The sequence below is a fragment of the Accipiter gentilis genome, chromosome 6 (genome assembly GCF_929443795.1).
Source record: "Accipiter gentilis chromosome 6, bAccGen1.1, whole genome shotgun sequence".
NCBI classification, from domain to species: domain Eukaryota; kingdom Metazoa; phylum Chordata; class Aves; order Accipitriformes; family Accipitridae; genus Astur; species Astur gentilis.
The window spans coordinates 19,390,760-19,417,615 of record NC_064885.1 but is presented as its reverse complement, the minus strand read 5'-3'; the positions used below and the strand labels follow the sequence as shown (position 1 = coordinate 19,417,615).

The window sequence follows — 26,856 nt, the reverse complement described above, 5'->3', positions numbered from 1 at the left end:
GAGATTTAGCAGATTATATCATATCTTCCTGATTAACAATTCTGATGGAGAAATGAAACATTCTGACTTACTGAAATTTATAAAAAAAAAAAGATTCCATTTTAAAAGAAGACAATATGTAAACAGCCTCCCTCAGTTTAAAACAGCATGATAGCTTACAATAAATGTTTAAACTTCAGTGTATTTTCTCAAACTATATGAATTGTTTGTGCTATGTGAGTAAATATCAGCATGGTTTTAATTTTCTCAGATCTCTCATCTCTTCAACCTTTCTTAGAGGTCAATATCTCAGCCTGAGATTTTTTGATTTTTTTTTTTTTTTTTTTTTAAATTAGGTTTTTCTCACAGGAAACTTAATACAATGATGCCTTTTCACAATTTCTAGATACCAAGAATCCATGCAGTATTCAAAATCTCATTTTTATCCAAAATTATTGGGCACTTCTGTCATATGTCTTAAGATCTCAGAAATCTCAAATCTAATTTTTCTCTGAGGGACATTAGAGGAAAGCCCAGGTGCTGGAACAGGTTGCCTTGGTAGGAAGACCCTTCTGGTTGGAGCTGAGGGAAGGAGACAGGACAGTGTTTGTTGCAGAATGCGTGAGCGTGGGGAGAGCAGCTGAACACTTCAGAGGAAAAGGCTTTCTCTGGCTGCGAAATGTAAACCCAAACTTTTGCCTTCTGTAACATTCCCTTAGTATTGCTTATGAGTGTAAAAATTAAATACTAGTTTTCTGGCACTGTCTCAGAAGCTGTCAGTGCCTTATGATTCAGCTATTGGCATTTTTTATAGGCCGAAAAGAATGGGATGGGAACACAATCACCAGTGTCCCTTTACCGCCCATGCAGCTACAGTGGGTCACACAGCCATGTGTCCCCTGAAATCTCTGCTCCTGATTTTTTCAGTCCCCTTCGGCACCCTTCTCTGAGCTCCTAGTTTCCCTGTGCCACAGCTCTGCAGATAGTGCGCGTTGCCTTTTCTCCAGTTGTGCCCAGGCTCATGCTCCTTGGCTTGACTGACACCCGCTTTCATTAGACACTCTTTCCTGGAAGTGCTGCAACCTGATCACACATAGCACAGTAATTGATCACGGTAACTCTATTTGAGCCTAATTCTCTAGTAATTCCTTGTAAGCCTTCAGTGCCAATCAGAAATATCCTTCCAACATCCTCCAGACACTATCTTCTCTCTTGGTTTGAGAGATTCCAGTTTCTACAACCTGGCAGTGTGTAATCAGCAAAGGAAATCCCTCACCCACTTACCTTTAGTGCCAGCTTCTCCATTTCTGACCCAGCTGGCTCCAACTGCAGCAAAACTTGCTAGGGCCAAACACAGAGCACGGACCAAAGTGGCTGATTAGGGCAGGAGCTCTGAACTCCTCTGGACTTAAGCTTGCTAACAATAACAGTGCTCGGGATCATTCTCTTTATATGATAGTCATTTAAGATGAGAAGAGAAATAACATCTCATTACTGTTGAGAGAACACATGCTCCTAATCTTATCATTGTGTCGTACATGTGCCCAGCGCATGACTGGCAGAGAGAGCAAGGTCTGTGCTTGAGCATTTGCCTTTCAAAGACTTTAACTCAGGGAAAGGCTAAAGCAAATACTTAGATCTCCCTCCTTTTCAATTAGGGCTATTCGTATGCTTAATTTTAGCTGATTTGTTGGATCTAGAGCAGCAAAGAACAAACTGTGTTCCTTCTGAGATTCCTTTTGCATCATACCAGATTTTCATGGTGTTTCCTTCTGTTGCGGTGAGAGCATCACAGATATTTTTCCCTGATGCCTGCCTGTATAGCCCCCTGCCTTTGGGGAGCTATTGTATGCAAGGGACTGATTCTCCTGCTGCTTACTCTGATCTTAAGTGGGAGGGGAGATGGACAGGGAGAGGGGGACTTTTTTTTTTTGTTCTAAGGAAGCAATCAGACTCAGGCACTGATAACTCCAAGGCGAGTCCTGTATTCAGTCTGCTACCCAGTGTGATGTGGTATCTGGTTATGTCACATCAGAGATCGGATTAGCCTTCCAAATCACCTGATTTTCTAATCAAATGGCATTCTGAGGAGTGCATTTTACAGCTTCTCATTAAGCTGCAGCTCTGGCCCTCGCTCTGGCTGTGGCAGGCCTTTCATTGTGTGCACGTGTGCTCACACACGTGCATGCACACGCACACACTCACACCCCCATTCTGCATGTTTGCAATCATATGGGATCCCATTTAATCTCTTCCTTTCACTTGTCTTCAACATGTGTTTATCAGCTGAACTAAGGTCTGTTTGCTTTCCCAGATGGGTGTTACAGGCTCAGATTACTCCAACTTTAAAAAGTAACACTTGCTTAATTAAAAGGAGTTTTCAAACTGTCACTGGAGTGCCAGATGCAATAACTGGAATCATCCTGCCCCTCATTTCTTTTCTTCTCTCCTCTCTAAAACACCCAACACCAACCAAGAAGAAAATTAGCAATAATAAGCCTAAGAAAGAAAAAAAAAAAAAGCCAAAGAGAAAAGCAACTTTGACAGGTATGTCAGCCCCATAGAATGAGCTGCAGTATATCAAACCATCTTAAAAAAACACAAATCTAGAAGTCCTCCCTGCTTCACTTGACATCACATTCATAAGCGTCAAGTGTCATATTTATTGCTTTGTCATATTTGAAGTGGTATTTTTAATGTTGAGAAAACGATCATAAAACCTATTGCAATACTTAAACATTGCTATGGAAGTGAAAAATTGATTTTTTCATAAAAGTAGATTCTCTAGTGGAATTATGGCTCTAGTGAAAACGTACTCCATTTCAGCATGCTTTAAGGTGTGCTTCTTGGATAGCATGCTAATATTATACCTAGATGTATTGTCTGCAGGCACTGGACACAATCCTCTGGGTGTGCAGAAATTAGATAAGGAATAATTCTTTTATATAATAGTATCCCTTGTGTAGTCTTCTGTGCAATACAATAAAATTAATTCAGCTTCTCTCCATGGAGCTTATCTTTTGTCCCAGCATTAGAGTGTGCTTCTCCCACATTTTACCTAGTATCTGGTACCTGGTATCTGGGCAACAAATATTTTCTTACTTCATTGTGTTAGAAAGTCCCACATTGGTAATTTACAGAGCAACGTTGATTCCAGAGTCAGCCCATAACTCCATATATATTTTTGCAACATGCAGCTCCTGGGTTAAATTGAACAGGAAAAATTAAATATGCCCCAAAGCAAGCTAATCTGCACATAGTGAGATGTGAGGGTGGTTATACTGCCTGTGTTAGGGTCCATCTTGGAGCACTGCTCGGAAGCTGGAACCCCCATCCTTATGAGAGCTTCTGTACATAACTTAGGTTATTTACAATGTTGCTGACGTGTAATTCAAATACCCTATTACTCATGAGACTGTAAGTTCTTTCTGTTTGTATCTTTCTAAATAGAAATTACCATTTAACCTTTTCTTTGTGGGATTCATGAATGCAGTTAAGGCCTGAATGAAAAAAGAAGAATCTCTGCTGCTTACTTCAACCTGAAAAACTCACTGTGCAGTGCTGGAAGTTTGATTCACCTTTCCCCTATTTGCAGAAAATATCTTTACACCTTTGCTGGCATGGTTTGTACTAGAGAAGCATTTAGCAATATGGTCTGCCTCTAGTGATCCAGCCTTCTTCAAAACTGTTTAAAACACATCAGTATTATGGTTTTCTACACTTACTCTACTACAGATACTTTCCACTCTCAGCCAGAGTTTGCTATAGACTTAGATATAATCACACTTAGACCTGAAGTTAGGTACTGTCTGGGTTTTCCATCAGAGACATTACCATGGATTACTATTTATGGTGAATCCTGTCTTCTAATGCTTCTCCCAGGCAGAATGTGTGAGATTGGGCCATTCCCATATATATTTCCTACTAAGACATTTCAGTCTCTGTTTCGTTACATGTATTCACAGGCATAATCGCAAAGCTGAGGGACTACACAGCAGTACACTGAACAGTGTAGCAGCTCCTCTTCTACTTTACTGTTCTCTTTTTATACATATAGCTGCAGAACATTTTTGCCATGGGCATTCATATCTTTCACCAAGTCTCAGGTTGACTTGTTATCTCACACTCTACCGTTACGCTCCTTCATCGCTAGAATCTACTTTATCACCTCCTTTTCCATTCTTTGCAAATGCTCCGCTTATTTCTGATGCTCAGCTGGGGTCAACTTTATTCCTTGGTGCTGCCAGAGGCTCCCAAGTGACCCCAGGCCATCTGTGAACCTGTGCAGAGCCATCATCACCTCATGTGAATTCTGTGCTGATAAACCAATGCTGCCGGGTACTCGCATCTTATGCTTTTGAGTGCTTAAAACACAGAACCTTATTTTTGATTTTTGAGCTTCTAAGGCCCAGGTGGCACCAGCAGCCCTTGCCTTGAGCAGCCTCACCTGGGACCCCCACTCACACACCCTCCAGCTGTGGTCCCAGGAGCCCCATTCAAGCTCCAGCCTGAGCTTTCAATAGCAGTTTGGGCTGTGTTGTAGCTGGGCCTGCTTCTGGGTCTGTGGCCGAATGATTTGCCTTTCCTGGTTTGACCTCGGAGCCCTTGTTGCTTTGCGCTTTGCCTGATGATTACTGGCTCATTGATGGGATCTGCTGCCACCACCACCCTGCTCTGCTTGCCTGGCTCCGATGCTGTGGGACCACACCATAAGGGTGAGCTCGCTGCCCTCCCCCCTGACTGCAAAGGGTGAGAGGAAGCTTCAGAAATTTGCACTTAGTCCAAAAAGCAATCTTGCTTCTCAGATGCATGAAATGGTGAGGAAATACAGCATAATATTTAGAGCTTTGTGGAGGAGAGAACCTTGAGATCTGTTTAACAGAAATAGGCAAAAAGACTAGGGAATGGGGAACCTGGGAAATAAGGGAATACGGCTGTTTTCTTCACACAGAGCACTTCATTTTGGTAATTTCTAATGTGCTGTTACAGCCTTGACTCTCCTGATGTTTTATAACTGTAGTTATCCTGAGTTTTGAGATGAAAGGTAATTTTGAACAGAAAGTGGTTTTGTTGGGGGTTTTTTTAAGGCAAAAAAACTTATCAAAGTGCTTGTGACCAGCACTGCCATTTAATCAATTGTGTTTCACTTTGCTTTTCAATTGGCTTTGACTGAGCCCAAGCTATTCTGCTTTCAATCTTTGTGAGCACTACATGCCTGTGGCATATTCTTTCATTGCAATGGATTTCAGTGGAGGTATACCTTGATCATGCAAGGCTTCCCATCAATCTAACAGTTCCCCTGGTAGAAGCTAAAGATGAGCTGAGTGCTGCAGCGGGCCATATATAAGTGGCGTAGCTGACAATAAACAACGACAGTCTCTCAGCACCACAAAACAGCAAATATTGTCAATCTTTGTTCCATTATATCTGAAAGGTTCTTTGATTCATATATGTTCCAGCCTCTCAGTGCAAAACACATGGCCTGGTATAGCTTAGGTGTGTGTCACAGCCTTTCCCTTAAGGAGCATTTTGGCAGCCCAGCTCTCACAGAATCTAGCGAGTGGGTGACCGTGGCCTCATGGCTGTGGGTAGGCAGCAGAGAGATATGCTACAAAAGGTTTGGTGTGCCAGGAAAGAACTGTGTAGCTCTAAGTATATCACAGAAGGTAGGACATTATTGGTGAGTTTTAAAGGTGAGAGCAAGCTGAAGTGTGTTTGACTTCCCTAGTAAATCTGCATTTGTGTGCTGGGTGGCCAGTTTTCAAAGTCCTCTCCTAATATTTGTGGTATTTTCTTCCAAACAAACACAATTTTATATTACTTGGATAGTCTTCTCTAGCCCACCTACTTGCATGGTATCCATTATCGATGTATTGGAGCTCCTTAGTCTTTCATCTGTTTTTTGTCATTATGCCCCCAAGACTTGTTTTCTTGATTTTACATCTGGAGAACTGGAATAGACAGTCAATGAGAAATAGGCCAGCCATTCTGCACAAGTTATGTTTTGCACTGGTTTTCAGTGAGACTCTTTAAAATATAATTATTCTTCCTTGATTAATATGCTGCTCTGTTTATAGTATAATGCCACATTATCCATATTGTTTCTCAGCCATTTTACAAATATTTCTATGCTGTGTTTATTTTGGCAACTACTGCCAGATGTTGACTATATGAACTCTTTCTAGCTTTTTAAAAGCTGCATTGCCATTCTGTCTAGAAGATGCATCAGTGCCAGGGTCCCATGATGTGAGGAACTGCATCGTCACCTGGGAGACCTGGCCTGCCCCGCAGGCATGCCAGGCTGAAGTGATGGGGAGCAGAAAGATGGTCAGAGCAAAGGGTTTAGGTTTGCCCTGCCATCTCCCAGCACCAGGATTGGCAATGCAGCCAGGGTCTCCTGATCCCTGGTGGCTACTTCACTGTGCTGCTGATCACTGAAGGTTTCTTACTGAGGGGAGAGCAATACAGGAGGCAAGGTGATAGAAGGAGCACAATGACCAGCTGTACCCACTTCAGAGTCTGATAGCTGATGAGGGTTGAAACAAACCTGGGAAGGTGAACCAGGGATTTAAGCATGTGTCCCAGTCCTGTGGAGCTCCAGGTGGAAAGGAGCCTTTGTGGCAATCAGCATGGGACGTGACCTAGCCTGCCATGCCCACCTTTGCACAGCATTCATAGAGTTAAATGCTTTAGAAATCCAAAGGAGCAGCAGGACAGCACAGTTTTCAGTGTTGTGTGAATACATATACATTAGTTTGAATTCCACAAAATAAACTTCCATGGAAATAGATGGTTTAGGCCGAGTTTTTGAGTGATATACGTTGGCAGGGCTTGCACAACCAGATACAAATCTGGTCCAGACCTTGTATTTTAAGGTATATATTAGACGTATGACTACATGTTTCTGAAGCTTTTGGGTGAAACAACCCGTTTGTGTTGTATTCTGTGGCTTACATAAACTTGTTTGGTGCTCTGTGTGCCAGCCTCATGTCAGAAGTTTGAGCCTTGTTTGTACTGTGTGAAGGATAGTTTCCCTCTGGAAAAGGGAAGGGGAAAACAAACAAGCAGTGACTTAACTTCTTCTATAGTTTGTTTTAGTTTTCTCTGGTTTTTTTTTTCTGTAGACCTTTTGCTCTGAGCTTCAAGACAGAGAATCTATCGTAACTGCTTTCTGTTCAGATCTGGACATAGGAAAACCATCTGGAAAGTCTGAAATGTGGGGCTACTGCAAGTATTGATACCCTTCACAGACTCTGACACATTTAAATGACCTGTCTAGAGCAGATAGGAAATTTGAGGCTGCCAGGCAAAATGAATGGAATGAAACCAAGTGTCCCTTCCAGGCATCTGCACTTCCATGGAGTGGCTATCACTCTTGGGGTTTCAAGGCATAAACTGGCCATGATGAACTCTTAGCATGTACTGCCGATCCTGTGGCTCTCTGACACTAAATCAAGCACTTCATTCCTTGCAGTGTTTCTCCCTTCCTGCTGCTTCTGGTAACTGTCAGAACTTAGAGTAAATGAAGAAGTCATCTGCTGCAGTGTGTTCATTTGGGATAGGTTTTTCCACTGAAAGTAACATTAGAAAATATAATACGATTGTTGCCAATTAACAGACTAGCCATGCCTCTGGTAGTTACAGGGATTAGGAGTCTTTATTCTGCATCATTTGAGATCTTTATATTGCTGACAGGCTGCAATATAGAGGACCAGGTAGCCCATTTGTGTGCTGCAAAGCACTTTCAAGTTAAGAGACCATTGTGCTGTTGAAATCAGGTATGTAAAATAACTCAACTAAGGTTTTGCAGGCCATAATTCAATGAGCAAATACCATAACCTTCATTTTATTAGAGCAAGATACTGATTAACAGACATTCTGCAACTTGCCCAAAGGGACTGGAAACCATGTCAACAGCAAATTTAGATTCCACAGCCAAATGTGCAGCCCACAGTAGCTCATGGTTAAGGATGTGCCCCTGTAGGCAACTGCAAATGTTGAAATCCACTGCGATGCCCAATGCTTGGAAGTCTTCCTCCAGTGGGCTGTGTAAAGGCAGATCTCTTCCCTCTCACATTCCCCAAATCAGAGGGGCTCAGATCTGTGCTTTTTCTTTTCTTTTTTCAGTCTTTCACTTCACCAGTGCATAAACCTTGCTCTCTGAATGTCTGCATTAAGGCCCAGCCCCAACCATTTAACTGTGTGTGGAAGTGAGGATGGGAGGCAGAGCCAGGGAGCTGCGTGGTTCACCAGGAATGACTGCGATCAGATTTTATCCTGTCCTTGGCAAACTGAGGCTTCTGGCACATGCAGCTCTGAAGCTCTGTCCCACCAGGTGCTCTTTCCTTTAGGCCCATGCCTGTCCCCTTTGAGTTCTATATTGCTAACTTATCCTGGTTTTTGTCTAAGTCAGGCTAATGTTAATAAACACCAGTTTGTTCCTTTCCTGCAGTGGTTTAAAAAACAAAAACCACAGCACAAAACTAACCTAAAATAATCTTATCTTTGGCTTGATGTGTTGTAAGCAATGTTACATTATGTAACTGTCCTTTAAAGAACAGACTAAACAAATCACCATTTCCTTTATATACACCCTTCAATTATATTATACATAGTGCATATTTTTTTCTACCAGTCACTGTTTTTGTTGATATTTAAAAAATATTTCCTCTAAACATGTTTAAACAGGTTGTGTTCTAAGTTTTGGCATTGACATGAGCCCCACATATGCCATTGCATGTACTTATACGGCTTTTGGAGCTGGGCTGGGGGTTGACCTCTGCCCTGGTCAGACACCCAAGGCAATGCCTTCCCTCGGGCTGCAAGGGGGAAAACTCTTCACCTGCATTTGTTGGGAGGAAAGTGGATGTCCAAAATACTAGAGGAATTATCTTCAGATAATTCATGATAGCTGAGTCATGGGATGCGCTATGCCTTCTTCCCATTCTCTCTGGCCACGTTAAATTAGCCCATGGCATGGGGTCTTCCTTGTTGAAGGTATTTTCCCCAGACCAGAATCTTTTGTGTACAGGCCTGTGTAAAGTAATATGGGGTCTTCCTTGTTGAAGGTATTTTCCCCAGACCAGAATCTTTTGTGTACAGGCCTGTGTAAAGTAATGACTTTGGAAGGAGGTGGGGAGAGGAAGCTGTCGTGATTTGCAATACTGGGATGGCAAGGATTTGAGTGTTTCTCCTTCTTTGACTTGCTAGCTATTTTTCTCTCAGAGCTCATGAGATTTGAATAGAGAAAAAGGATGCACAACCATTTTTTCAGTCTGCATATGCTGCACATTTTCTTCAAAATTAAGTCCATTAATTTGCAATATTTCTGCTCCTTAATTACGTTTACCGATTACTAATGTGAAGAAATGAGTTCTTTGGTTTTGAGGAAAGTTTATGAAAACAGTCTGTGCAATATATCTTTTAGCATGGAGGCTGGTTCATAGCATTTCTTTTGGGACTTAGCTTCCCTAAAGTAACAGGGCTAAAACTCTAATATATCTTGTTTTTTCTAGATATTGCATAACTTCTGGCATCTGAAGGAAGGTTCTTATTTTTTTATTATGATAATAGTTGATGTCAGAGAGATATGGAGATAATGGAACAGTGTTGTATATGCCTGTCTTTGTTGTTGTTGCCATTCTTTTTTCTCTCAGACCAACTCTATGAAGCCAGTTCCAAAAGATACACCCATTTTAACTGTCAGAAAAAGCTCACTCTAGAGACTCAGTTTAAGAAGTAATGGTTTTATCAGATATGAAAAAACATTACTGTTTGGGGAAGATACTGTATCAACAAAGCTAGACTTTTCTCTTAAGGCTAATATTGTACAGAAGGTCTTGTAACAACAGAGGTACTAGTTGGTATTTAGGAGAAGGTTTTAATTCATGCTTTCAAAGTCTTTTGAAGCTACTTGTACTTGTTACTATTTTGAGACTAAATCAGTTTATTTTAAGCATCCGTGGATATGTTATGAGTTCTTTTGCTTCCTTCTAAAATATGTTTTCCCTCTTGCTTGGCTTATAGTGCAGGTTTTTTCTGGGGATTGTGTCAACTCAGGAATGTAAGTGACTCTGTGATGGATGCTGTGGCCAAGGCTTGAACATGCAGCTAATCAGGACCTGTTTCCTTATCACTGACTCTGGCAGCAAATGAGGCTGCTTTTTCCTTGGCTCGGCAAGCTCTCATTGGCAGTCACAGTTGCTGAGAGCAAGCAGAGATTGCTGATGTGTTCCAGGCTCAGCCTGCAGCCTACGTTTCTAGCCAGAGACTAGACAGGCAACTCTGCTGATTCAGAAGAAACACAGTTAACATCAGAAAGCCTGAAGGGAAAAAGACTGAACTCGAAGCACAAATCCAAGAGTAGTAGCCAACACCGTTGGTCTTCCTCTTTTGAATTCCTCAGTGCAGAACCCCCAGGGCACCCCTTTAGGATGGGATGGTTAGTACCACCCTTGTTAGAAGCTGCAATATTTCTCATTACCATTAGGATGTAATGATTTCACAAATAACAGCATAAATTAAACGCCACAGTGAGATGCCTGTATACTCCAAGCCGGAGAGTCCAAAATGTGGTGCCTGTCCCTCAGATTCCTTACCAACAGGCCAGGGAGAGCTGGCTGCAGCCTGGGTGCTGGATTTGCCCTCTCAGAAGTACGAGTGAAATGAGTAACATCTCTGATGTCCGATACTCTGCAGTTGCCAGGAGGCTTGTGGTTTCCACTGTGGAGGAGGAGGTCTAGGAACCTGAGAATGAGAAGGATGCTGGGTCTCTAGCCAGTTTCTCTGTGAAATTGGTGCTACACTTTTGGAATAAACTATTCTAGTACATTTAAAAAACAAACAAACAAAAAAATCTCAACTTTGTTGCAAAGTTTGGTCAAGAAACTTCTTAACAGTGGGGGCTCGGAGCAAGCTGCTGAGTAGCCAGCCAGGCTGTCCTTTTAGTGCCAGAACCATTTTCTGTCCTATCAGTGAAGAAACATTTAAAGAGTTGGTCTTTCATTGTTTTTAAGATGCCTCTTCTATTAAGATGCCCCTTCTATTAATTAGGGACAGGGAATGTTTCTGATCACATCCTTGTGCCAATTGAAATGAAACTCGCAGCAAACCAAAGACACTTTCAATTGGGTTGGAAAGACTTGTGTGTAGTGCTGGAGGAAACGGTGTAGAAGCCCCAGCAGCAATGTGGCTGTGGTGTCAGTCACTTAGGCTGTTCCTTGGGTTTAGATGGGAAGGAGAGCAGGAGATATTGTTTGATCTCACCAAACACGAGCTGCCAGAACATCAGGCTTCTACTTGGAGGTAGACATCTGTGCTCCGCTCGAGGGGGGGATATCTGCAGGGGCGATTTACTCCTCACTCTGTGGAAGAAATTACTCTGAGGAGGTGTCTCCTGCCCTTGGCTACAGAGTGACGTAGAGCAGGGCTTACGCTGCTGTCTGCTGCTTTGCTAGCTGATGATAGGTGAGAGGAATGCCATCCTCCAACTGAGAACCAGAGATCCTGTTGACTTTATTTGCTGATTGCTAGGAGAGGAGTGAAATTTGTCCTGCACACTCAGTTGGCTATGTTCCTAACAAAGCCAGATAAACAAATACTGCTATTATTTTTACAAGATGTGCCCAAAGGAGAGAGGAAAAGCTCTGCTCTATAGGAATGATTTTGAGGCCAACACATATTACTACCGGAAGGGGATTATTCCAGTGCATTGACCAGAGGCAAAACCATGTCCTGTTCTCCCAGTGCTTAAATTCTGAGTGCTGGAAAGGGGTTTGAGAGAAACAGGTTATACGTCCATGGTCACCATGATGATTTTCCTTGTTTAGTTCTTTGTACCAAAGAAATTCAGTTATCGCCTAAGAAACCATTTGGTCTTTACTAGCTTAGTTCTGTTAGCTGAAATCGTATATTATGATGCATCTTAATCTGAGTCCCATTTCTAAGGCATTAAGTTGCTTCCTATAATTTAATTCTTTAAATACTGTCAAATATCCAGCAGACTTTATCAGGCAAAAGGGACTCAAAATCGGGGCCGTTACGACAAGGTTGCTTGATATGAATTTTAAACTGGTAGAAAAGAACGATTCCAGTGATGTTCCATATTGAGTCAGGTTTTCTTCACAGTGGGTGTTCAGCCTGCAAACCATGTCAGGGAGAACCAAATGTGTGACTGTGACCCTGGTTCCCAGTGTGATGTGCTGGAGTCAGCACCTCAGCCGCAGGGCTGTTTCTAGGTCCCGCATTTGAGAATATGACCTTGAAAATAGGCAACAAATACAGAATGATGCAGTGTTGTCTGCCTGAGCCTGCAGGCACTCAGGAGCAGTAACAGCAGTGTGAACCCTACCATTTGCCTTAGAGGGTGCCTGTTGTACAGAAGCACAAACACCTGAAGATGACTCCCCTTCCCTCTGACAGAAATAGTTCTATCATTGCTAAGGAGTTTGTACATTGTAATGTCTGTATGTAAAGAAAGAGGAGTAAGTTGTGCTGGTATATAACCCTTTGATACCACTGCGATCATGTGAGGGCCTCTGTCCTTGACACCCCTAACCAGAAGAGTTTTATCAGCACAAAAGTAGATACAGAGCAGATTTGAGAAATAGCATCTCTCTTTTGCAGTATGTTGTATGAATGGTGAAAAAAAGCCTCCCAGTTTTGTCACAATCAGTGCCTTTTCTAATAATTTAAAAGCTTGAATTACTTACATGTGGAGCTAAAATACCTCTAAGTGCATTTTTATTGCCTGGCTCTGGAGCTGCCATTTACAGGTTAACAGCTCTAATGCTTTTAAATAATAGGAGAAGGAGTATACATAGTACAGTGTTCGAAAATGATATATGTCCTGTTATTTGGACACAAGTAGAGCACAAAAAGCCCTGTTCTGTTTTCTACAGAATATTTCCTTTTGCAGGCTCTGGTTTGTTTTAAATATCCTCCAGTGGACTAGTAAACATTGAGAGGCTTTAAATGTGTAAAAATGCCATTATATAAATCTTATGGTTAGGAAAATGAAACTACTCATGTATAACCATCTACTGCAAATATAAGTATACCAATTTTGTGGTCTATTTTAACATCCAGAATTAGTTTTGTACTTTTTGTGATAAGAATATTGTTCTTCCTTTTCTTTCTCCTCCTGCCCAATTTTTTGATGTATTTAAGAAACTGAAGTCAGGGAAATAGTGCTCTGGAGGAGCAGAAGTCTCCAGAGTATTCTGCATGTGGGAAAACAGAAGAGGTGCTAAAAGTACTAGTGTATTACTTTGTTGGGTTTTTTTAATTATTCAAAAAAAGGAAAGATTGAAATTAATAGACTACTTCACTTTCTTTATATTCATAAATGCCAGAGTACTTCAGTGAAGATAAGGGTGATAATACCTCTTCTATAGATAAGGAGAGTGAGGTACAGAGGCAAAGTAGCTTGTTTCAGTTCACACAAACTTAATTGTACAGGCAGGAGACATCCCAGGTCTCTCCATCTCCATCCTTCATTACTGGGCTTCATCCTGCCTTTCTTGCAGACTTGTGGTTGCCCCCTAACAGCTGTAGAGAAGAGGCTTTTACCGTCCTGACTCCAGCACACAGTGGCTGATGTGGATTATGCTCATAAAAACATATAGCCTCAACTTTAAGCAAGTCCTAGCTATTTCTTAGTATATTTAAAGAGATTCACTTGTCTTTCCTACATGTACCTCCTTTAAATTTCATATTCCTCTTTTCAGATAGAAAGCTTGTTTCATACTTCTGGCTGGTTGGAGGATGCATTGCTTTTAGGTTTTAACTGTCCCTCATAAAGTTAGTAAATAATCAAAACCCTGGAAGTCAAAATCAAAAACTTGCTATATCAAATGTTCTGTGGTGCCTCAGGAGTGGTGTCTTGTGTACTTGCCTTCTGTCAAGTGGTACCTGGTCCGGATTCTCCTTCCTGTGATGCACCAAACTCTCTCTTGCTAAATGACCTATGCTTTGGGGTCAACAATGGCTGTGGTAGTTCTTTTTTTTTAAAAAGAAAAAAGAAAAAAGTCCAAGTCTTCCAGTAAAAATAATCATTTTGCATAAAATGCTGAATTTAGTCAAAGACTATTCTTTTTTTTTTCTTTCTTTCTTTTTTTTAAAAAAAAAGCTTTTTATGGAAAAGAAATGGCATCCTGAATCTATAGTGCTGGGCTTTCAAGAAATCTTGTCTAATTGCCTCTTCATCCAAGTCTGCTATGTTTAATTCCTGAAAATATTTTTATAGGTACCTGAATCAGTATTGTGACTTGGGGGTTTTGCACCTTTCTTGATATGAAAAAGTGTCTTAAACTGTGAAATTAGCACTGCAGATATACTAACCAAAACTGAGCCTAGCACTGTGCTATTCCATGTCAGAAAGGGGGATTATATCAGAAGCAAGCTTTTTCTTGTATCTCCCATTGCAAAAAGTCATCTGTACTGAGCTGATGTACTAATCTTTCTTCTCTGTAGTGTAATTGCCAAAGTATTCTAGCCTTTCCCATTTCTTCCAGCAAAACTTTAATCATGATGTATTTTTCTTTTCTGTTAGCCATTAGATGCATAATTGTTCTTCCTTAAGTCATATTCAATTATCCAGCTGATTACCTGCTTCAGCAGATTGTCTGGATCATCTTGCATATTACCTACCATGAACAGTATCAACCAAGCGTCCCATCTTTCTGCATCCTTAAAGTAAGGCACATGCAGTTTCTTCCAGACAACTATGTTGCAGCTTTTTCAGATTGCCAGTCATTTATTCAAACTCATTATTTTTTAATGACTCCCCTTCAGTTTTTTCACTCTCACTCCTGAAGTCATATATTCTTAGTTATTGCACAGTTAAACACATAGAATTTGCTTTCTTGTGCACACTGCATAGCTTACAGAGGATGCTCTGCTGGGGAGGTGCTTGGGTATGCAAGGAACAAGCTCGTTGGAGACTGCAATGCAATTGTCACCATCTTGTGACCTTTTTTTAGTGCCTTGTCTGCTCTCTTGCCTAATATTTCTGGCCCACCAATTGAGAAATGGTGTCCTGGACAGTTCACACAACCAGTAAACAGAATTTTGCAAGTCTATTGAGTCTCGGGGCATATCCCATTTGACACTATTTTCTGTGATCTTTTGCTGCTTGTTATGGAGAGAGCCTTTGACTGTAAATGCATATAATACTCCTTATAAAGAAGTTAGGGGTCCCTGCACTGAAAAACCTTCAATGGATTTAGTGTAATCCCCTTGCCAGTCAAACTTCTCCCCATACTCCTCAACTTTTGGTGTCTGTTTGCATTTAGTCACTGCCATATCAGATGAGCATTTTGGAAAGCGGTCCAGTCATTAAAGCACCCTGTACCACCTTGCCACCATTAAGCTTCATTCATACATTCATTTTCCCTGTGGCTCATGCCTGATGTTTAGCCAGTTTCAGTGGGGGAAGTGAGGTTTTATGTGCAAATCCACTGTTTTGAAACAAAAGGTTGGTAAGGATCAGCATAAAGTTTTTGAGATGGGTGAACCACAGCGCAGTAATACCTGCTTGCATCTTCCAGTCCTGTGCAGGCTATAGGTAATGGGCTGAATTAAGACATGAAATTCATGCCTTATGTGAAGAAAGATAAAACATTTCACAAGGGGCAGAGCCCACACAGTGAGTATTTTATTTATACGCTACCTGTGCTGAGCTGAGCAAAACAGATTGGGATTCTCTTTTCTGCCATACACTTCAAAATCTTACTGTGGCTGTTGCTGAGCAATGAGACAGCACAGAAAGAATGAGCTGGGCCAAATGCATGTCTGGTGGTACTGCTTCTGCTGATTACAGTCAAGTTGCACCAGCTTGTGCTAACTGTGAAGTTCACTTTTCTTCAGTAATTTTCGCTGCTTTCTGAAACAACATTGCTCAGGATCCTTCCCCAAACCTGTTACTTTATTCTCACTGCACCTTCCTCCCATGCAATAACCAATATTTTAAAACCCCTTCCTTCCTCTTCAGGACAGTCTATACAGTGAGTCCCCCCTTTAAGCCAAGCTACCTCACAGTTAGCTCAGTCTGTCTTGTGTGGACTGTGCAGAGTGAGTTATACCATGACTAAGCCACAGCTGAATTTGACCACAAATGTAAACTCCAGGTTTTTTTGTAGTGCTGACAGGGGCTTCAGGATTTATTCTGCTCAGCTTTGCCATAAACAGCCTGACAGCAGAGGTCCCAGTAGCATTCCCTGTCCCAGCTCTTGACAGAGGAGGAAGCCTGCAGATCCCTCTGCCTGGGATGCAGAATGCTGCTCCTTGTCCCCACACCCAGCAGGCTGCCTCAGGCTCCCACTCGACTGTCTCTGAAACCCTCCTCTACCTAGAAAAGGTCATGGCTCCATTGGCATGATTGTCTTGTGCGCCAGGTTCTTGCCTTGAGACTTAAAGGTGATATAAACTGCCTAAGAAAATACTTATTTTTGTATCACATGAGGCTTGTTTGTTGTCTTTTTATAAACTTTTTCTTACATTACGTGGATGGGAAAATGTGCAGTTTGAATTCTTTATTCTGATAAAACATTGCTTTTTGTGTGCGTGTGAAAGTTTTGTTTTGGTTCTGAGAGTAAACAGGCAGACAGGAGGCTCTTGCTGAGATCCAAGTGATGGAGCAGGGCCCTGTACCTGCTTTGGGCACCAGGGTTAGCTACAGGCTTCACTTGTGTTCTAGTCCCAGAATTTGAGTCTGTGCAAGTGGCAGCTCAAGTGTGGTTGTAACACCCTGGGGAAGCAGGGTGTAACCTGGGAAGTGAAGCATCACTGTTCTCTAGTGTAGGTGATGCAGGCTGACTGTGACTGAAGAACAGCAGACTTTGTTTTGTGTTCTGGGTGAAGCGTAAAAGCTGGTTTTCTTTCTCTACCTAGGGCTTACTTGAAATTTTAGTTAATTTTGTGTTCTATGGGAATATATTTAGTCAGGAATACCTTAGAAAATGCTTGTTCATGTTTACAAGGTGTTTTTCAAAGCTCAATAGAGAGCAGAGATTGAGAGACAATCCACAGTGCTATAAAACTATAATCACAAAAGCTATTATAAGGATATAATATACAAAGACATTCCTTTCATTCAGTTGTTAATGGAAAAGTTTAGGTTTATGCCCGTGTGCTTTTGCAAGCCACAGACACTATGTCCTCAGCCTAAAGCATGTTTTCATACTTTCACCACCTCTAACTCATCTACAGCTGAAAAACACCCAAGGAAGAAAACAGGAGAGGAAAAAAAAAAGGTTGTGATGAGCTCAGTGCTTGTGTTAATTCATTGTCAGCTAAAGCTGCCATTCTCACCACTTCCTTTCCTGCAGTTGAATAAGTTCCTGCAAAGGGCAATAGGACATTTTCTGAACTGCGACTGCAGAGACCTGTTGTGGAGTCTGTCAGTACAGAACTTACTGCAAGTCCTAGTCCTGGGTTGGCTGATTTTAATTCAGTAGTTTCATTTCACAAGATTTTTAACCACAAGGAAGATTAGGTACTATTTGCTCAAGTTTCACCCAAATCCTTTTCCTTGTATGAGCTTCCCTTAGGTAGCAGTAAAAAATGCTCCAACATTGTCAAACTGGCATTCAGCTCTTCTCCCAGGTGCAGGATGGACACTGCAAACGCTTTATCAAAATCCAGGAGTGCTAGTCCTGCATGGTGATACTTGTAGCACACTATTTCTAATTCCTTTGGTGTGTCTGTGATTTGTGTATTTTCTGGAGGGGGATTCTTCAGCTCCCCTGGTTATTCACCTATGCTGGGAAGCAAAGGATTTGGTACTTGCTGTGAGGAGCAGTTTCCGGGATTTGGAGCATTCTCACAAATGGGTACATGTGTTTGCTGGTTCTGCCTGCTCGGAGATGACATGCTCTAGAAACTGCATTATGGGTCCTTCATGGACCATGTAATGCTTTCCATATTGAGTAAAATAACTTTGTTTTATAAGAGTTGTTTGTTTTAAAAAACATAAATGGCACTAGTTGTGTCCCTTCACATGAAAACCTTTGATCACTTGTGCAGGGCAGCCTGCCTTTAACACCACCAAGCACCTTCTGCTGTGGTAAGACATTCGGATCACATAGACAGGGCTGTGCATGGAGTTTCTTTTCAGCTGCAAGCAACATCACCATGGTTAAGGATTTCTACATGTTTGAAAACAGTGAAATCCATTAATGTACAAGATGAAGGTTATTTATGCATTTACTGTTTGTGGTGGATGTGCTTGGGGAAGCAGGAAAGCCTGCGTCCAGTGTTGAGAACATTCTATTTATAATTTTAATTCCTTGCTAAAGGTTTATGTGCCCAACTGCACAAGAACCATGAATGTCAATTCCTTTGCACAAGAAACAGTTTAGTTTCCTCTCTTTGCCTGGTGTATATATTAAGTCAAATTTGTGCATATTCCAGTAGTATTAAATTCATCTCATTGCAACAGGAAAATTCATCCATATTCTAAAAATACTTCAGTAGTTTTATTCTGTTATTTTAGCAGATAAGATTGCTTCCTATCAGCAAGAATTCAAGAAGTAGCCCAGCTTAGAGCAAGTTGCCCTCAAGTTATATCCTCATAGGAGGAAGAGAAAATCAGAAATAATAAAAGAGCTTTAGCTAGGGAAAAGGCTAATAATGTCGCTAACCTCATGATTTCAAGTATGGAAGTTGTCTTACAATGTGAAATTCATTATGTTTACCATTCATGATACTGTTGAACTGTTTAATGAGAAACAACATAATTGATTTTCCATAATGAGCCATCTACCAAAAAAACATTTAGAGGAAAATTGTCTGTTAGCCATCTAAAGAATTTTTTTTTTAAACACAATTTTGCATGCTATTCAAAATAGGGAACTTAATCTCAGAGAGATTTTAAGAAAAAAAATGTAAAAAAAATAGCTGGTATTGTAAGTAAATGCGTTATTGTAGAAAATAATAGCAGACATCTTAATGTTGGCAGCTCTCTCTGAATTTTAAACTTTACATCAGAAGCTGGAATACCTCCCCCTCAATCAAAATAAGTGTTATTTGAATTAAAATCACATTGTATTTTTTGTTGGTGATTTCATTTATAGTATTTACTGGTGTTCAGTCCCTCTGTGTTTATGAATGCAATGTCCATGCAATGGATCAGCGTAACGGGATCTCTGCCCACTGGCACTGCTGTGCCTTGTGTTGCAGAGTATCAGTTACAGAGTGCACCAGCAAAGGGAGTACGAGGGTGTGGGCTGTGATCTGTGAAATACTTGAAATTCTCACTTGTGTCTTTGTAAACAGGGAGATGCTTCAGCTGCACATGTGGTGAATCTGAGGAAATGGAGGCCTTTGGGAAAAGGAGCTTTCTTGGAGTGACACTCAGTCCTGTGTTCTCATTCTGGGCTGAGATGGGATCAACAGTGAAAAAAGCACTTGGACGGCCCATATAAATTTCTGCTTTAAACTATGTTTTAGAGCTACTGTTAATAACACTACTGCACATCCGGTAGTTCCCCATGTCACAATTCAGCTAGCACCCGTGTGTCTCCATGAAACTACTCCTAAATTTGGGTAATTATTCCTAAACCAGTTCTCAATCTACAAAACTTACTGGAAAGATCTGTGCACAAGAGGAGGAAGCTTTTCCTAACCCTACAGAGCGAGTAAAGTGCATACCCAGAAGGCAGAGGGACTGTAATAAGACTAGCAGACTTGAGTAGAGCTTTTTAGTACACATTAAGATGCTTTATGGGCATTTAGGTTTGCCATTTGATATTGATGAATAATCCTGCAATAGTCATTAGTAAAAGAAGGGCTCAGTCCAGAGATGATGGCTCTCTGACACCTTGCTCCTGTTCATGCTGAGGCTACCACTCACTGATCCAAGGAGACTCTTTTTTTTCCCAAAAAAAATAATTTTGAAGCTTGAGTAAGATCTGCCTCCAATAGGCTGGAACCTCACCACCTTAGACTTCTTTAAAAATTCATACACTTTAACACTCCTGTTTATTGATTAATTTTGGAAGTGTTATACTAAATACCCCTATAATGCAGTGGGTTTGTTCCATTATCTTTCATTCATTTGCTGAATTCCATGTTTTATTGCCACTGAAATTAGCTGAAAGTGAATTCTATAAATACCTTTTGTGCCAAGTTCCTTGAACTCTGTTGCTGGCCAGCTAATGTCTGGAGGGCCACTAGAAAAAGTTAGAAAAATGCTGTTTGAAACCCCCTCAAACAACTTCAGGCATTGCTCTGATAGTCTCCAAAGTATTGCCTCTCCAGGCTGGCTTCCCTCACTGGCGCTGTACAACCCTATAATACCAGTGTATAGGCAGCATAAAAGAGGATTTCAGCAAAATCGTGTTTCTGAAGGAAATTCTCAGTGTACCAGCCACTAGCACTCTCAAATGCTGTAGTTTTTATGCAGCTGTATTCAGCAGTGGCCTTATGACTATACTGAAATAAAATGTTCTGTTTAAGTTGTTTCGTCTTTGAAATAGTCCACAACTAAAAACCCTAGGGGGAAAATGAGCATATAATTTTCTTGCTATTTTAAACCACATAAGCACTAAGGAAAATAGTATGATTCATTTATTTTGGAGTATGTTGATTAACTAGCAATTAAAGCTTTATAGGATTTTCTTTATGGAACAACAAAGGCCAGTTTAATGCTTCTACTTTAGTTTTGGCTCATTGGACTGACTTCATACCTGGTACAGGCAGATAAACGCTCTGAAAGCATATGAAGTACCTGCATGCAGCTGAACATGGCCCACTTAGCTCAAAAATATGATGGGTGTTCACAGAAGGAACTTTCATTCATTCACAGCATCTGGTTCCATTACATTCAGCCCAATCAAGCCATGAAATTGAAATTAAATGACTTCTGATGGTGGTAATATTATAAGACTGAAAGCAAGACGGGGGAAGGGAAATATCTGCATGGCAGAAGAGGCTCTTGGTGAGGACAAGCTGTGTAAAGTGTCTTTAAATTGTTTCACATAGGTGACTGGACGTATTGGAAGATGAACTTGGAACTATTTGTTTTGTCCAAAGTGCGTTTCACCCGCTCTTTAGAATCTAGATTGTCACGTTTGCAGCATTGTAGCATAACTTCTTCCCGCACGGGCTCTGAGGCCAGCTTTCAGGTGGGTGACATGCAAACACTCCCCACCCTGCAGCACCCCCGCCGTGCCCCCCTGCGCTGCAATCCTCTTGCCAGCCAGTGTTCTCCCAGCTCGTGGCAGCATGTAGCCCAATGCCCTCCCAGCACGTCTACTAGCTCTCACAACGGATGGTCTCTTGTGCTCGGTCCCTCTGACCTGGGAGATCCACGTCCTCGGAGGGGAAGGTATTCTCTGACTTGCGGCACCCGGTGCGGCAGTGCCTGCACGCTTCTGTTGTGTTTCCCCGCAGGCTGCCAGGGCTAGCCGTGCCCCCGGGCAGCCCTCAGCCGGCAGCAGAGCTCTCTCCCAGTCTACTGCGCCCAGCATCCTTCCCCCTGCCGCACCGCTTTCTTTGCACGAAGAGACCCGAGTCCTGTTGCTGTCCCCTTCCTGGGCTACCCTGGGGGCAGCAGTGTGGCAGGAATGGCTAGTGGGGGAACAGTCAGGGGGAGGGGTGTGGTGCGAGCTGGGCAGGAGGATGCTAAAATGGAGAGAGTAGGAGGGAAAGGATGGGTAAAGAATATGGGCAGAACCAGAATAAAATCAACATCTGGAAACGGGCTGTGGTTTCTAGCCTGAAGGCTCTGCCAGCTCGTGTGTTGAAGTGTGAGCCTGGGGAAGGTGGGGGTTGTATGTGTGGCTGTTGAGAAACATCGGGTGGTAGAGCAGAGTGGTGCAGTGTTGCTTTTCACTTTGAGGTCCATGGTGATCTCTACACTTGATGGAAAAACTTGGTGCAGCTTCTAAGTCTCTATATTTTTGTCACTATCACATTAATCTTTATTCACAGCGATTTTCCAACGATACGTATGAAGCAGGGTAGGTACATAGTGCAAATGTGTTGTATACACATTATAGTATAATACACATAACGTGTAATGCATTATATAATGTATTTTTATTGTAATATATATGTGTACATATTGCATAATTATATACACAATATACACTTTTTTTTAAGTATTAGGGTTTGGAAGGCAGAAGGTGTTCCAGTCTGCCTAGGCAGTTAGCCACTGAAAACGTCAGGGCTATGGCATGTTTATAGTGAAGCTGTTGACCTGCTTAGGACGGCTTTCTGAGTCATGTGGAAAGAGAAGTTCTGTTCAGACATACCTATGCCAAACTCGTATACAAGATACCTGCTGGGAAATGTAGTCAAACTGTTTCCCAGGCTGAGCTGCTAGGTCTGCGGGAGGACTGGACTCTGCCTAGAGATATAGGTACATGCTAAAGGCTATGAAAATACCACTCAGCTTACAGATAAGCCTGCTGTTTCTGCTCTGCAGAAGTTATCGCAGCTCAGGGTGACGTCTTGGTGCTACAGTTTTCCATCAGTAAAAGGGTAATGTCCTTCTGTGTCTGAGAGCTTGTTTTCAATATGTTGGTAGTGGGATCACAGATGAGAATACAGTGGCAAGTCATTGTCCCAAACAGTCTGCTTGGGGTACCCCAAAACAAAATAGGGACCTTGTGCCCTTCCATCTCCCATGTGCTTACTAGATGCCAAGTGCCAGTTCACAGCCTGATTCACAGCAGAGAATCATTGCCCTCATGTCAAGCACGTTCCTCCTCTTGTGGCCAAGCTCTTGGCAAGGCACTGGCATCAGTGCAAGCTTGAAGTGAATGCCTTGCTTGCTCTCTGTTGAAACAAGAGGAAAAATAGAGGATAAAACTACAGAAGTGCTAATAAAGCTATTGTAGCCTTATTCATATAACTATATATATATTAGCTTCCAAAAGTTTCTGAATACTTCTTAACTGCAGAGTTATTTGAAGTAGCTGTGTACATCTCACAGTAATGTTGCTAGAGCTGTTGGCACCCTGCCACACGGACATTAGACACTGAATGGATATTCTTGTTATGTAGGACTAGATAACCACTTTCTTCTGCCTCCTTGTAGCTCTTCCAGGTTCAGTTCAGACACAAAATCAGGTGTCTCCTCACTGGACCTTCGAGCTCCCAGGAAAGAGCAAAGGTCCAGCAGCTGTGCAGGTAGTAATGCGGCTCCCAGCACAGAAAGCAAAGGCTGCTCGTGCACCTAGCCATTTCCAGGGGTAGGATGCATGAGGCTTTGAAACCTCAGCAGCAGCAGAAGCACCCTGACACAGTCCTTCACGGACCTCAAAGCACTAGGCCAGGCTCCATGCTGGTGTCAGATGGGGTAGCTGAAGGCTGGGTAGTTATGCAGCTTGCCCAGAGCACCCAGGTCAATCAGTGCTAGTGGAAGGAAGCACATTTGTGGGCTGCTCCTTCATCTAGTGCTGAACGTGTTGCGGAGAACAAGTGCTTCAGTTGATTTCTCTAAATACCTCATTGCCTCTAATGATAAACTACACTTACCCAGCAGTTTCCCCGGTCCTGAACCAAGCTGCGTGCAGCTGTTGTTTCCTCTTTGTGCTCAGTCACTGAATTAGTCACCTCCACAGATATTTTTTTCTGAACAGTTTCACTGTTGCTTTTTTAAACGGCTTCCTAATGTTTCTGTGATTGTAGGGGAAGGATTTATTAAACATTAATCCATCTAGGCTTACATGTATCTGCCTCAGGTTGGCTTGCTGCCATGCAGCTCTCAAACAAGCCATCTCCCGCTCGCTTCCATCTGCGGTAAGGGCTGGGGTGTGCTCACCTCAAACCCTGATACTCCTTTTCCTCCCTTCTTCAAAGTGCTGTGGAAGCAAAATACCCATAGGTGAAAATGTTGGATATTCTACCCCTGTGTATGCTACTCTCTTGGTGAGTCCAGGCTTTATTGAAAATTTCAACAAGTATAATAACTGATGAAGAGATGTCAACACAGGAGAGGATGGCACTGTTTCCATGATGTGTTGAGTTTCTCTCTTTGACAAAGGTGTGTCGCTGGTTTGGGGTTTTTTGGGGGTGTTGGTATTTTTTTTTTATTATTTTCCTGAGTGCGTTAGAACACGCCATTTATTTTTCTAGGTTAGTGGGTAAGATCCCATGCAAATTGTTCCTGAAAATATGCTCGCTTTACTTATCCAGGAACAGCGTGCCTTTTCATGTCTATATTTAGCCTTCTTATAAACACGGGCAGCTCCTAAAACCAGTGTCTTTCCCTTTACACAGCCAAGTCTGCCAGAAACCAGTCCAGAGAAAGCAATTTAATTTACCACAGCGCTTCTCTAGCCTGACTATTTTTGGAGGTGTTTTCAAAGGCAAATGCACAGAAAGCAGCAGCCGTTTCAGTCGCACACATTAAAATCAAGTTCCCTAATGTTAGCTGAGGAATGAATTTCACAACACGTCACTTTTACTGTCATACCTGAAATGAGTGATTTAACTGATGACTATAATTTAAATCAAAATATTGCAGGCTTCTCTCAGGGGAAAAAAGTGGGCGAGATTTAAATGAGAAATAAATCTAGATCGAAACTCTGGACTTTGTTTTCTGATGCTAATTTTCAAAATAATGAACATACTTCATCTTGTTATACATGTTACACAACATTAATCCCCTTAGGCACAGTCCGTTGTGCCAGTGTCGCTCGGCTAGTCCTGACAGGGCTGCCACTTCGTCATCTTCCAGAGCTAACAGGCGCCTTGCCAGCGTGGATTTCTGTGTGAATGCAATCCATCGTTGATGCGTGCGTAATTAAACAGGCCTTTTCCCATGTGAATAAATACCTGTGTGGTTACAAAAAGAGACTAGCACAGAGAAGAGATCAACTAATAAGATTGGGGATGACTGGAAAGACAGGGAGTATTCTGTGTATAAGTAACAGCTGTCCAGAAAAATATTGGGAGCAAAGCATACTGCTCTGCAGGGCTCTCTTGTTAGGAAAGGCACCCCGGGAGGGAACACCTCCTTCCTCTAGACTTAAGAAAAAAGTCACCTTCTCGTGCACGTTAGCGTTTTCCTGGTTCTGTCCATGTCCTCCCAGCAGCAGATGCGTTCCCATCACCACCTTCACCAGACAGACATGGATCTGGCAGATCTGCTGTGAGGACTGGGCAGCTTCACAGCTGGCTAAGGTGCTTTTTAGGGTTGCCCACTGCTTCACCAGCAGTTAGATTTATGTTCCTTGTTGTTTCAGAGAATGTTGCTGTGGGTGGCAAACTACCTAGTCATTCCCTAGGCCTCCCACCTACAAGACACACAAAAGCCCAAGGGAACAACCCGAGTCCCATTCATACATGTAACCTTGAATCGTAAGAACTAACCTGACACTATATTCCACAATGAGTGACATGCAGCAGTGTTATGCTAACTTTTTTTATTTACGGGTTTTAATGAATAACGTGTCACCAAACAGCTGTGTAACTCATCTGTCATGTCATATTTATCCTCAATCAGAGGATATTTTGAAAGAAAGTCATATTAAGTCAAGCTTGTGACAGGCTGCATGAGTCTGAGTGAAGCTGAAAGACCTCAGGACTGGTGAGTTCCTGTGGCTGCCAGGCTGCAGCCTGGGCAGCCTGTTCCAATGCCTGACAATCCTTTCAGTAAAGAAATTTTTTTCTAATATCCAATCTAAACCTCCCTTGGTGCAACTTGAGGCCGTTTCCTCTCATCCTATCACTAGTTACTTGGTAGAAGAGACCAGCACCCACCTCACTACAACCTCCTTTCAGGAAGTTGTAGACAGTGATAAAGTGTATGTTTGAAGTTGGTTAGAGAAAATGAGGATTTCATTAATCACTGAAGTGTGTTTTTTTACAAGATGGGACACTCTTTTAGTCTCTGTTTTCAAGGTCTGCTCATGCTGACAAATGAGGCTGAACTTCCCCAAATGCATCCAAAGGGAAGGACCCAAGTGTCCTAAGGTTTTTAGGTAACTTAGGGCTTTTCTGTGTACAAAAATGAACCAGATCCCTGCAGCTGAGTTATGTGGATATCATGTTCCTGAACAGAAGGGATCCTCTCCCGAGTAACTGTCTCTGCAACTAGAGCGTCCTTTGGGGCAGTTTTTCTGGCATAGCTGTCAGAGGATCCAGTAGTAGGTGGTTGTAGCTGAGCTCTCCAGTGGGTCTTTTGTCACCTCTGAGCCGGAGCAGGTCTGGTTCTGCAAGGTAATAGGGAATTTTGAAGAATCCACAGGCAATCTGTTATTTTTGGGCACTTAAGGCTGACTTGGTAGCCTTAGCGGTAACAGATTATTATGCGTAGATATACACTAGCCTATCCATCTGTTAATTATCTTCCCTGATCCACCAAAATGATAGAATATTTTTCTCAGTCATATGCAAGTCATATATTTATGCTGGAAGGGAGCAGGTGATATAAATCATTGCAGTGCTTAGTTCTTTGTTTAGAAGAAAAGAATCGTTTTCTTTTCTTTTGTCTTAAGTGACTTTTCATTTTAATGTGGTATAGGTTGAATTGTGAATAGGTTTTCAGGAAGAAAAACCAGGACTCGGTCTTGGGTCTCCAGGCTTTGGGTGGAAAACATAAATCTCTTACTTTGTTCCTGAGGAAGAACCAAAAGCCAGGTTTTTGTGGAAACAGGTACAAAGTTGGCCCACTTGGTTCTTGCAAGGCAATTGGTTTGGTATCTGGATGCCTGATCTTTTCATGTGCCTAAGCATGTGAATTTGCAGCTTACTTTCAGAAGAAGCCATTGCAATTGCATATGGTGCTCACTGACTCTTGATGGGCAAAAGTAATGAACGAGAAAAAATACTTCAGTAATGATTTGGGGGTGATAGGGAGGGAATGGAAATGTGCTAAGGCTCATCTTCTCCTAGCTGTGAAGTTTAATTGCAGTCCTTATTCCC

At 42.0% G+C, this 26,856-nt stretch overlaps 1 protein-coding gene across 2 annotated transcripts in view; it reads left to right on the top strand.

Moving 5' to 3' along the window:
* The window catches only part of LOC126039271 (glypican-5-like), a 427,867-nt gene that overhangs the window by 345,970 nt on the left and 55,041 nt on the right, over nt 1–26,856 (top strand). The gene's annotated exons all lie outside the window — the stretch shown is intronic.